Source organism: Tupaia chinensis, unplaced genomic scaffold (assembly GCF_000334495.1).
Source record: "Tupaia chinensis unplaced genomic scaffold, TupChi_1.0 Scaffold000578_2, whole genome shotgun sequence".
Lineage (NCBI taxonomy): Eukaryota > Metazoa > Chordata > Mammalia > Scandentia > Tupaiidae > Tupaia > Tupaia belangeri.
The window spans coordinates 1,826,424-1,836,236 of NW_006160094.1; the positions used below are offsets into that span (position 1 = coordinate 1,826,424).

General features: G+C 40.7%; 1 protein-coding gene across 5 annotated transcripts in view; it reads left to right on the forward strand.

Annotated features, from left to right (window-relative positions):
- The first annotated feature begins 2,453 nt into the window (after positions 1 to 2,453).
- CCDC7 (coiled-coil domain containing 7) overlaps positions 2,454 to 9,813 on the forward strand; it is a 329,121-nt gene continuing 321,761 nt past the window's right edge. For 2 of the 5 annotated variants that reach the window (XM_006158284.3, XM_027775622.1), the window contains exon 1: positions 2,455 to 2,684. The gene's annotated coding sequence lies outside the window, so the exon portion shown is untranslated. The other 3 variants (XM_027775623.1, XM_027775624.1, XM_027775620.1) reach the window with 3 other exon arrangements.

The window sequence follows — 9,813 nt, forward strand, 5'->3', positions numbered from 1 at the left end:
GGTTTATAAATCTTTTCTTCTAATAATTGCTAATTTACTGTTTCTCTCATCTGTGCATTTTTCATCTCATTGTAATTTTCATTTTTGTAAAATTAATTTGTTCACTTTATATCTTCTATGTCTTTAATGTGTTCAATCTTCCTCTAGATTTTGCCTTTTTTTTTTAGTAATTTGCTAGAGGGTGCAAATTTGTGCTCACCAAAGAGAGACAAAGAGGAAAATAAGAAAGCATTCCCTGTGGGGGATGGTGACTCCACAATCACTTCTCTTTCTTCTTTTGGGATATTGGGGACACACACACACCCCCCTGGAGTACTTTTCAATTGCCAGGTCTAGAATTTGAATCTAGCAGTCAGTCATTTGGGATCTAGTTGCCTTAACCACACTATTGTCTAGTCCTACATTTTTGAATATATAGAATACAACTGCAAAATCTTTTTATGACAGACTTATTTATTCAGAGAGACAGAGAGAGACAGGTACCCTTGACAGGGTCTGACATGCAACAACCTGCACCTCCCACCCTCTGCTTTCCAGGATCACAAGGTGCACCTGAAGGCACGCAGTCAGTCATGTTCAGATTGAACCAGGATCCAAACCTAGGCCTTCCCATATGGCTTCAGTATAATACAACACTGACCCACTGCTTCTGCAACCATGACTGGGTTGTGCAATAATTTTTATAGTTGTTTCCTACTAATGCTGTCACTTCTGGGACCACTTCAGCCAATTTTTTTAATCTTATTATTTCCCAGTTTGTGGACTTTGTAATTTTTGACTGGATACTAGACATAATTTTTTACCTTATTGGGTGATGGAAGTTTTGTATGCCTATAAGTGTTCCTAAGCTTTGTTGTGGACTTCAGTTATTGGAAACATTTAGTCTGTTCACATTTAAAGCTTTCCTTGGCAGGTCCAGAGGAGTGTTCAGTGTTGTGACTAGTTCTGATCTGGCCTGAGGCAAAACTCTTCTGAGTACTTTACTCAATCCCTCATGAAGCTTTTCACTCTAGCAGGTGGTTGATATTAAATATTCATAAAATATTCTAAGCTCTTTGTAAGCTCTGAGTTTTGTACCTATGGCACAAACTCTTGCTTTCAGGTAGTTCTTCTCCCTAGCCTTGGGTAATTTCCATACACACCTACAGTGATCATTACCCAGTTGAAAACTGTAGGGGTTTCCCAAAGGTTTCTAAAGCTTTCCCTCGTCCTTTAATCTTGTTTCCATTACTGTCATCTGAACTCCAACTTCCTTGGGCTTCCTGGATACCCTTTGTTTAACTTGGGGAGACTGCTGGATTCTTCTCTGGTTCCCCACTCTCTTCATCATGAATTGGAAACACTTCTCTTTTAAGTTTAGGAAATCATAGAGCTCATCCTGTTTGTTTCTTGCATAGGGATCACTACCATTCATTGCCTGATTTCCAACTTTTTGAAACTCACTGTTTTATACATTTTGTCTCATTTGTAAATTTACTCCAGATGGATAATCTCAGACCCTATTACTCCATCTTAACTGGAAGCAGAAATCTTCCTGTTAGTCACTGAAGGGTGATGTGAGTGGTACATATCCATGGCACAAGATCTATGCTCCAATTCAAATTAACTTTCAAGTATGGCATAAGGCAGAGATCATGGATGAACTTTTCTCCCTATAAAGATAACAGCTTTTCTGTTTCCATTCACTGATTTTTTGTTTCCCATATAGTGCTTTCTTTGGTTCACTTGAAAAATCAACCAACCGTATAAATGTGAGCTATTCTAAATACTTTGTTCCAATTTTGTCTATCTTTTCGGTGGGCCATGTGGGATCTGGTTCCCTATGTACAGAACTTAACTTCTGCTACAGGGCCAGCTCCTAACCTTATTTTTTAAACTAAAAAAAATTAACTTCTTGAGGTCAAACTGTCTAAAAAACCTCTACCTCGGAAAAGTGTACATATAAACACCGTGTGGAAGGAGATGACAGAGACAGCTATGGCACGACTTTCCTTAGAGTGCACTCCTGGACCATCTGGTTGTTGTTTTAAATGCAGTTCCCTGGGAGTTGAGAGTCTGGCAATGGACTCCACAAAAGACGGCATTGAGGGCTTGCAGCAATGGCCCCTATGCACCTGGGGCTCACACACCGCAGGTGAGGCCCAAGTCCTCAAAAGCCCTGCCAGGCCCTTTTCATCTCTTCTGATCCAGCCTCTGGGTCAGATGCCTGAAGGGCACTGCGCTCACCGGGCGCCCCGGACCTACCGGGAAGGGCGGGACAGCGAGGAGGGCGAGGTCTCCATTGGCAGCGCCGCTCCCGAGCCGGGCGGCTGCGGAGGTCCAACGCCTCCTCTCCCGAGGGCCAGGGCTGCAGCGTCCTCTGGGTGCGCTGCTCACGCTCGCGGCGGCGGCGGCGGCTTAACGTCAGCATCTACGTCGGCGTCATGACGTGGCGTCAACGTGCGGGTCCGGCGGCGGCGCGCGCCCTGCAGTCGTTGCTACTGCGGGGGGCTGAGGCCCGGCCTTGGGTATCCGCACCAATGTCAGAGCGCACGGCGGCGGGGTTGGACTGTGGGGCGTTCGCCCGCTTCCTTCTGGGAAGGCCGAAAGGCCCAGGGTTTCCAGTCGCCTCAGGCAAATAGTTTGTCACCCTCGGCCAGCCTCGCCAGGCGACCGCCCGGCGCCCCCGTCAGCCACCGCAGCAGGTACAGGCGGGAGGCCCGTGGCGAGGTTCGGCCTCCGCGCGGGGCTTTCGCTGGCGGCCCTGCCCGGGCCTCCCCGCCTTCCGACCGCCTCTGTGCAGCTGTGCCGCCTTTAATGCGGGGTGTAAGGCAGTTACCCCTACACAAACACACACACACACACACACATTTTCTGAGCCACACACACACACGTTTTCTGAGCCTTACTGCCCCCACCCCCGCCCATTTTGTTTACTGTATGATTAAAGGGTTTGAAACGAATATCAAGTTAATCCTTGAAGGATTAAACCGCAAGACATTTGTCCTGGTGGTGGAAAATGACGGATAAATTTGGGTAAATTAACGGTGTTGTAATATCAACCTCCTAGCATTGAGAGGAGCATTAAATGTAAATTTAAAGTAGATTTGAGGGGACTTTTCTGGAAAAAGTGAAATGAAAATAGTTTATTTTAATGCAAAATAATATTTAAATCAAGTCATAATTTTTTTGGTAAGATGTCCTTCCGTGAACTTTTGAAGACCTCTCTTCCTCAGATCTGTAAATGTTTTCTCAGTACACATATTCACTGCATGTGAATTTAGGTAACATTATGGAGGCATTCTTTAGGTTTTTTTTTTTTTTAAGCACTGTTAAATTCTTTTTTATTATTGTCATCATTATTTTAAAATTTGCTACAGGCACATGCAGTCACCAGAGAGAGACAGAGAGAAAATGAGAAAGCCACAGGTCCGGGATTTGAACTGTAGTCAAATTTCGGAGTCCAGCATCCCAACCACTATGCCACCTGCTGGTCCCACACATTCTTTTCTTATTGGTTTCTTGAAGTAACCCACATCTCTGCCTTCTTGCTTGTCATCATACATAAACTTTTACTGGAGTGAGTTACTCCATTTGCAAAAGCCTTTCATCTTGATTACTGAAGGATATTATCCCAGCAATTTCCTCTCTACCAGCCGTTCCTTTTGCTTTTCTTGGATCATTTCCAATAGCACCGGTTGCCTAGGGTCATAACAAAGTATGGTATACTTGGTGGCTTGAAACAGGCATCTATTCTCTTACAGTTTTGGAGACTAGAAGTCCCAAGTCAAGGTACTGTCAAGGGTTGGTTCATACTGGAGGCTTTTACGGAAAATATATCATTTTTCTCTTCTATCTTTTGAAGCTGGCAATCCTTGGCATCCTTTGGCTTGTAGACTCATTCTAATCTCTGCCTTGGTCTTCACAAAACGTCTCTTATATGTATTTGTGTTGTTTTTTCCCTTCATATAAAGAATAAATCATTACATTAAGGCACACTTTAATCCAGTATGAACTCATCTTAATTTGATTACACCTGTAAATGTCCCATTTCCAATACGGTCACATTCACAGATTCTGGAGGTAGGACTTGGATATAATTTTTGGGGGAGGACACAATTTGACCTATAATAGCATACAAACTTATTTTTGTCATTAAAAAAAAATCTTCCCTCTTGACCATATTTCCTCCATCTAGAAGCAGAATTTCCTCAGAGTATCTATATTCATATTCATAATTTTCACTTCCTCTCTAACAGTATTTTTTAGATTTAAGTCATTCAGGCATCACAGCCCTCTGTTGAATTGTTGCTGTGTTTCAGGTCACAAATGACCTACCTTCATGTTAATCCAATGGTCAGTTTTTACTCCCTAGTTCCATGTTGTATCTCCTAGTGTCTGATACAATTTATCACTAAGTTCTCTCCACTTTGCTCATTGACCACTCTCTTTACGTCTAGTTTCCTGGTCTTCCTCTCAGACCTGATGCTTTTGTTGGAATGTCTTTGGCAATAAGATTTTTTTCTGCTTTGTAAATTTAGTTTGTGCATCATTTTCTTACTACATTAATTTTACTTAAAGCATTATATCACAATTAGTATAAGAAAAATTATAAAGGGCATATTTTGCAATGGAGGTTATCAACTTAAGTTCTAAAGTTTATAACTTTACTATTATCGTCAACAGTTTCCAAAAGAGCATCACATTCTTTCAAATGAATTTTTAGTGACATTGGCATAAAATTATCTTAACTCTTGTTTGACTTTGACTTAAAAATTATGTTTGCCAACTAGGTTATCAATTAACTCTTGTGTTACATTGAAACAACAAAGTAGTCATATAGTTCTTAGATGAGATAAAGATTTCCAGTGCTGTCAAAAGATATTTTTACTGTATTGTTCACAGCTAAGTTTAAAGACTGTATTAGCAAATTGTGGAAAATGTCTTAGAATTTTTATTTTTGAGAATTTTCTTTTCATTTTTCTCACACATATTTGAGGCGTGTATCCCTGTATCCACATATATTTACATATACATACACTTGTGTGTATAATATAGTAATTATATTTCCATGTATATATGTAAATATATATTAGACACATACATATACATTCAAAAAATATTTTGCCAGAAGGCATGTGTCTTGCCAGAGAGAGAGAGAAGGTGAGAAAGCACCCCCTCCAATAGGGATGGTTACATAGCAATCACCTTTCCTCCATTTCTCCTTTTGGGATTTTGGGCATGAACACACATGTCTAGCACATCTTTCAAGCTGCCATATTCTGGCCTCGAACAGTGCAGTTTGCCTTAACCACCATGTTCTAGGCTGGCCGGATTTACATATACTTAAAAAATCTTATTTTTTGGTAAATAGTATTTTATGATCCTTCTCCAGTTGTGTGATTTAATAGTTAACATCCTAATAAATAAATTTAGAGATATTTGCAGGTTTTTTGTTTGTTTTGTTTTTGCATGCCAGAAGGCATGTGTGGTTTTCAGAGATAAAAAGAGGGGGAGAAAAACACCCCCAGTGGGGTGTGGTCATGCTGCAATGCCCCGCTCCATTTTTCCATTCTGTCAAGATTTTGAATCCTGAAGTGTGTGCATCTATTGAACCGTGGGGTGGCTTTATGGGATCCAGTTCCCTTAACCGCTAGGCTATGGGATCAATCTATTTGCAGTTTTTAAATTCACAATTATATCAATAATTGTTATCTACTTTCCATGACTTGCAGAGAGATCATGTCTAAAATATTAGAGAAATAATTAGTTTTTAAAAACTTTGTTCAGAATTACCATGTTTATAATATCTATAAATTTTAGGGGACCAGCAGATTCATAATGGTTATATCACTGGACTCCCACATATTTGACCATGGTTTGAGTTCCAGACCCGGAGACTTAAAACGCATGCTGGGTGCATGGGCCTGCATGCCCAAAATCCCGAGAGGAGCCTAGAGGAGAAGGGATTGCAGCATGGCCATTCCCCCGAGGGGTGATTTCTTGCTTTCTCTGTCTGTCTGTCTCTCTCTCCAGTGAGTGCACATGCCCAATAGCAAAAACCTCTAAAAAAAAACCCTATAATTTTTATTATTGGTTTTGAATTTATTCTCTATAAAGTTTGTTATATTTTTGTTAATATTTGTGTTTTGAATTAATGTGCTAATAGAATGACATGGACTTTTGCCATGATTTCTGCCCAATACATTTTTTTATTTTTAGTCTCTTGAAATTTATTAGATGATCCTCTGATCACTAGATACTGCCTCTTTGAAAACTGAATTATGTTTATTATGTTATTGATAAATGCAGGCCTATATTTTCTCATTTTCTGTAGAATTGCTATTTTATATTTTGTCAAATCTGATATGTCTAATACTTAACACTATTGATTTACATTTCACTGTATTCATTTTCAAGTATACATGATAAATATTTCTAATCTCTGTATCAGTTTTTTAAATTGGATTATTCCTTAATAATTTTATTTATTTAAATTTTATTTTAGAGGTTTTTGCCTTAAAGTGCATGCACTCGCTGGAAAGAGAGACTGGCACAGTGAGAAGGAAAATGAGAAATCACCCCCTCCCCTGGGGGGAATGGTCATACTGCAGTCCTTTCTCCCTTCTCCTCCTGGGATCTTGGGCATGCATGCACATGTGCCCAGCAAGATTTTTCAGGTGACCAGGTTCTGGACTTGAACTGCAGTTGGCCATGTGGGAGTCCAGCGATATAACCACTGTACCATCTGCTGGTTCCAAATCATTTTTATTTTTATTTACTTTTAAAAAATAATTATTTAATTTAATTTTATTCATTCATTCATTTTTTAAATATTTGACCAGAGAAAGACACAGGGAGAGAGAGAGGGAAAGTGAGTAAGCAAGTCACCAGGTCCAGGACTTGAACCATGGTCGGCCATGTGGGAGTTTCCAGCTTCTTAACCACTACACCACCTGCTGGCCCCTTTATTTTTATTTTTTAAAGAGATTTATGCTATAGGGCACTTTGCTCGCCGGAGAGACAGAGAGAGACCGAGAGACAGCATGCCATAAATCACCCCCTGGGGGGGATGGCCATGCCACAATATCTTTTTCTCCATGGTCCTCTGAGGATTTTGGGCACACACACACATGTGCCTGATGTGTTTTAAGCTGCTGGGTTCAGAACTCTAACCGCGGTTGACTACGTCGGAGTCCAGCTATGTGCCCATTACATCATCTGCTGGTCCCACGGACAATCTTATATTTTGCCTCATTTTCATTCTTCAGCTTCCAAAGAGTTTGCAATTTAGCCAAAATACAGAATCCACTGAATAGAAATGTTATTAAAAGTTAATTCAATTCTTCCTTCTTTGTAGATTATATGCTCTTTTTTTTCCTTTTGAGATTTGTGCATTTTATTATAATGTGTTTAACCTTTTTATTGTTGTTTGTTTCTTTTCTGGTAGTTTGTGAACACTTTTGATCTGTGGGTCCTACTATTCTGTAATTCTTTTTATTATTGTTATTATTACCAGAGAGTGTGTGCACTTGCTGAAGAGAGAGAAAGAGAGGGAGAGAATCCCCAATGGGGCATGGTCATGCTGTGATCCATTTTTCTCTATTTCTCCATTCCATACACATTTTTGACATGCTTTCTCTCTCTCTCCCTCTCTCTCTCTCTCTCTCACACACACACACACACACACACACACACCCCTCCCTGGTGTGATTTCCAAGTTGTTGAGGCTGGGATTCAGCCATGTGAGATCTGAATCCCCATGCAAAGTGCCTAACCACTGCATTATGGTGCTGGCCCACTATTCTATAATTCTGAGAAATTCCTTTTCATTACTTCTTCAAATAGTTCCTCCTTTACATTTTATTTTTTTCCTTCAGATTTACTAATACTATCTTACTATTGATATTTATATAGTTGTTATTTTTTTTTTTTTTTCTTTTTTTTTTTTTTTTGAGAGAGAGATTTTTGCTACAGGGCATGTGTGCTGGCCAGAAAGACAGAGACAGAGACAGAAAGCGAGAAATCACCCCCCAGGGGGGATGGCCACATTGCAATCCCTTCTCCTCCATTCTCCTCTCCGGATCTTGGGCATGCACGCACATGAGCCTGGCGTGAGTTTAAGCCACCAGGTCCAGGATTTGAACCGCGGTCGTGTACATGAGAGTATAGCAACATAGCCATTATGCCAACTGCTGGTCCCTTCTCTCTCTTTTTAAGATAGAGTCTCATTATTGTTATCCTCCTGCCTTAACTTCCCAGCAGGCACATGCCTCCATGCTTGGCTCTTTTCAAGACAGGCTTTTGCCATGTTGCCTAGGTCAGCCTTAGGCTTTCTGTCGTCCTACCTCAGCCATCCTGAGTTGCTGAGATTACAGGTGTATGCCACCATGCCCAATCTTGAGCTTGCTCTGAGAATGAAACCTGAGCCTTCCTTCTCCAGTGTTTGGAGAACAGCGTCATGGCAGTGCATATCACCATGGCTGCACCTTCCATTTTTTTCTTTTGTCTTTTCGGATGCATTCTGGCAGAACATCTCAATCTGGTCTTTTTTTTTTTGGAAAGGTTTTTGCTATCGGGTGTGTGCGCTAGCCAGAAAGACAGAGAGAGACAGAGAGACAGAAAGTGAGAACTCACCCCCCAGGGGGGCTGGCCACGCCACAGTCCCTTCTCCTCCATTCTCCTCTCGGAATTTTGGGCACGCACACACGTGTGCCTGGCATGAGTTTAAGCCACCGGGTCTGGGACTTGAACTGCGGTTGACTACATGGGAGTCCAGTGACATAGTAATTACGCTGTCTGCTGGTTCCCTAGTATGTTTTCATTTGATTTTGGGTTTAAAACTTCCCTTTCCCCAAATGGTGGGCCCAAAATTTATTTTTTTTTTTTTTTTTTTTTTTTAAGAGAGATTTTTGCAGTAGAGTGCTTGTTCAGTCAGACAGAAAGGGAGAAATCATCTCCCTCCTCCACTGGGGGGGTGACCATGCTATAATACCACTCCTCTATTCTCTCAGAATTTTGGGCACACACACACACATGCGTGAGTTTCAAGCCACCAGGTCCATGACTTGAACCATGGTCAGCCACGTTGGAGTCCGGCACCTTAACCACTACATCCCCTTTACTACATCACCTGCTAGCCCCCGATCTTTAATTTCAATAATTCATTCTTAACATATTATTCTGTGATCAGTTATTTTATTTTGTCCATTGCATTTTTATTCTTAATATTTTTAGTTGGGTCTTTGAAAAAAACAAAACAAAATACTGTTTACTGCCACTCATATTCTCTGTGTGTGTGTATTTTTTGTTTCTGTGTTCTAATAATCCTGCAAGTGGGACATAGATTTTTTTTTTTAATGGTTATGTTTTTCAGGTGTAAGGTTGTTTTGGTCTGTGAGCTCATATATCCTTGGGATGTCAGCTACTCTATCTAGTAATGTATTATTAGGAAATGGTCAAAAGCCAGTTTCCATCTCTGTCCCAACCGGGAAGTTTAATAAATTATATGGGTATATTTGTTTTGTAAGTGTTGGATGCTTTCTGTGGCCTGCATGTTTGTGTTCCTAAGAAATTCATACATTGAAATCCTAATCCCTAAAGTGGTGGTAGTGAGTGATGGGAGGTGATTAGCTCATGAGGATTATAACCTCAGCAAATGGGGCTAGTACTCTTATAGAAGAGGCCCAAAAGACTCTCTTGTTCCTTCTATCCTGTGAGGATTCAGAAAGAGGCAGCATCTATTTGATGTGTTGGCTTTCAGCAGACATCAAATCTGTTAGTACCTTGATGTTGGACTTTCCAGTCTCTGACCGTATAAGAAATAGATGTTCA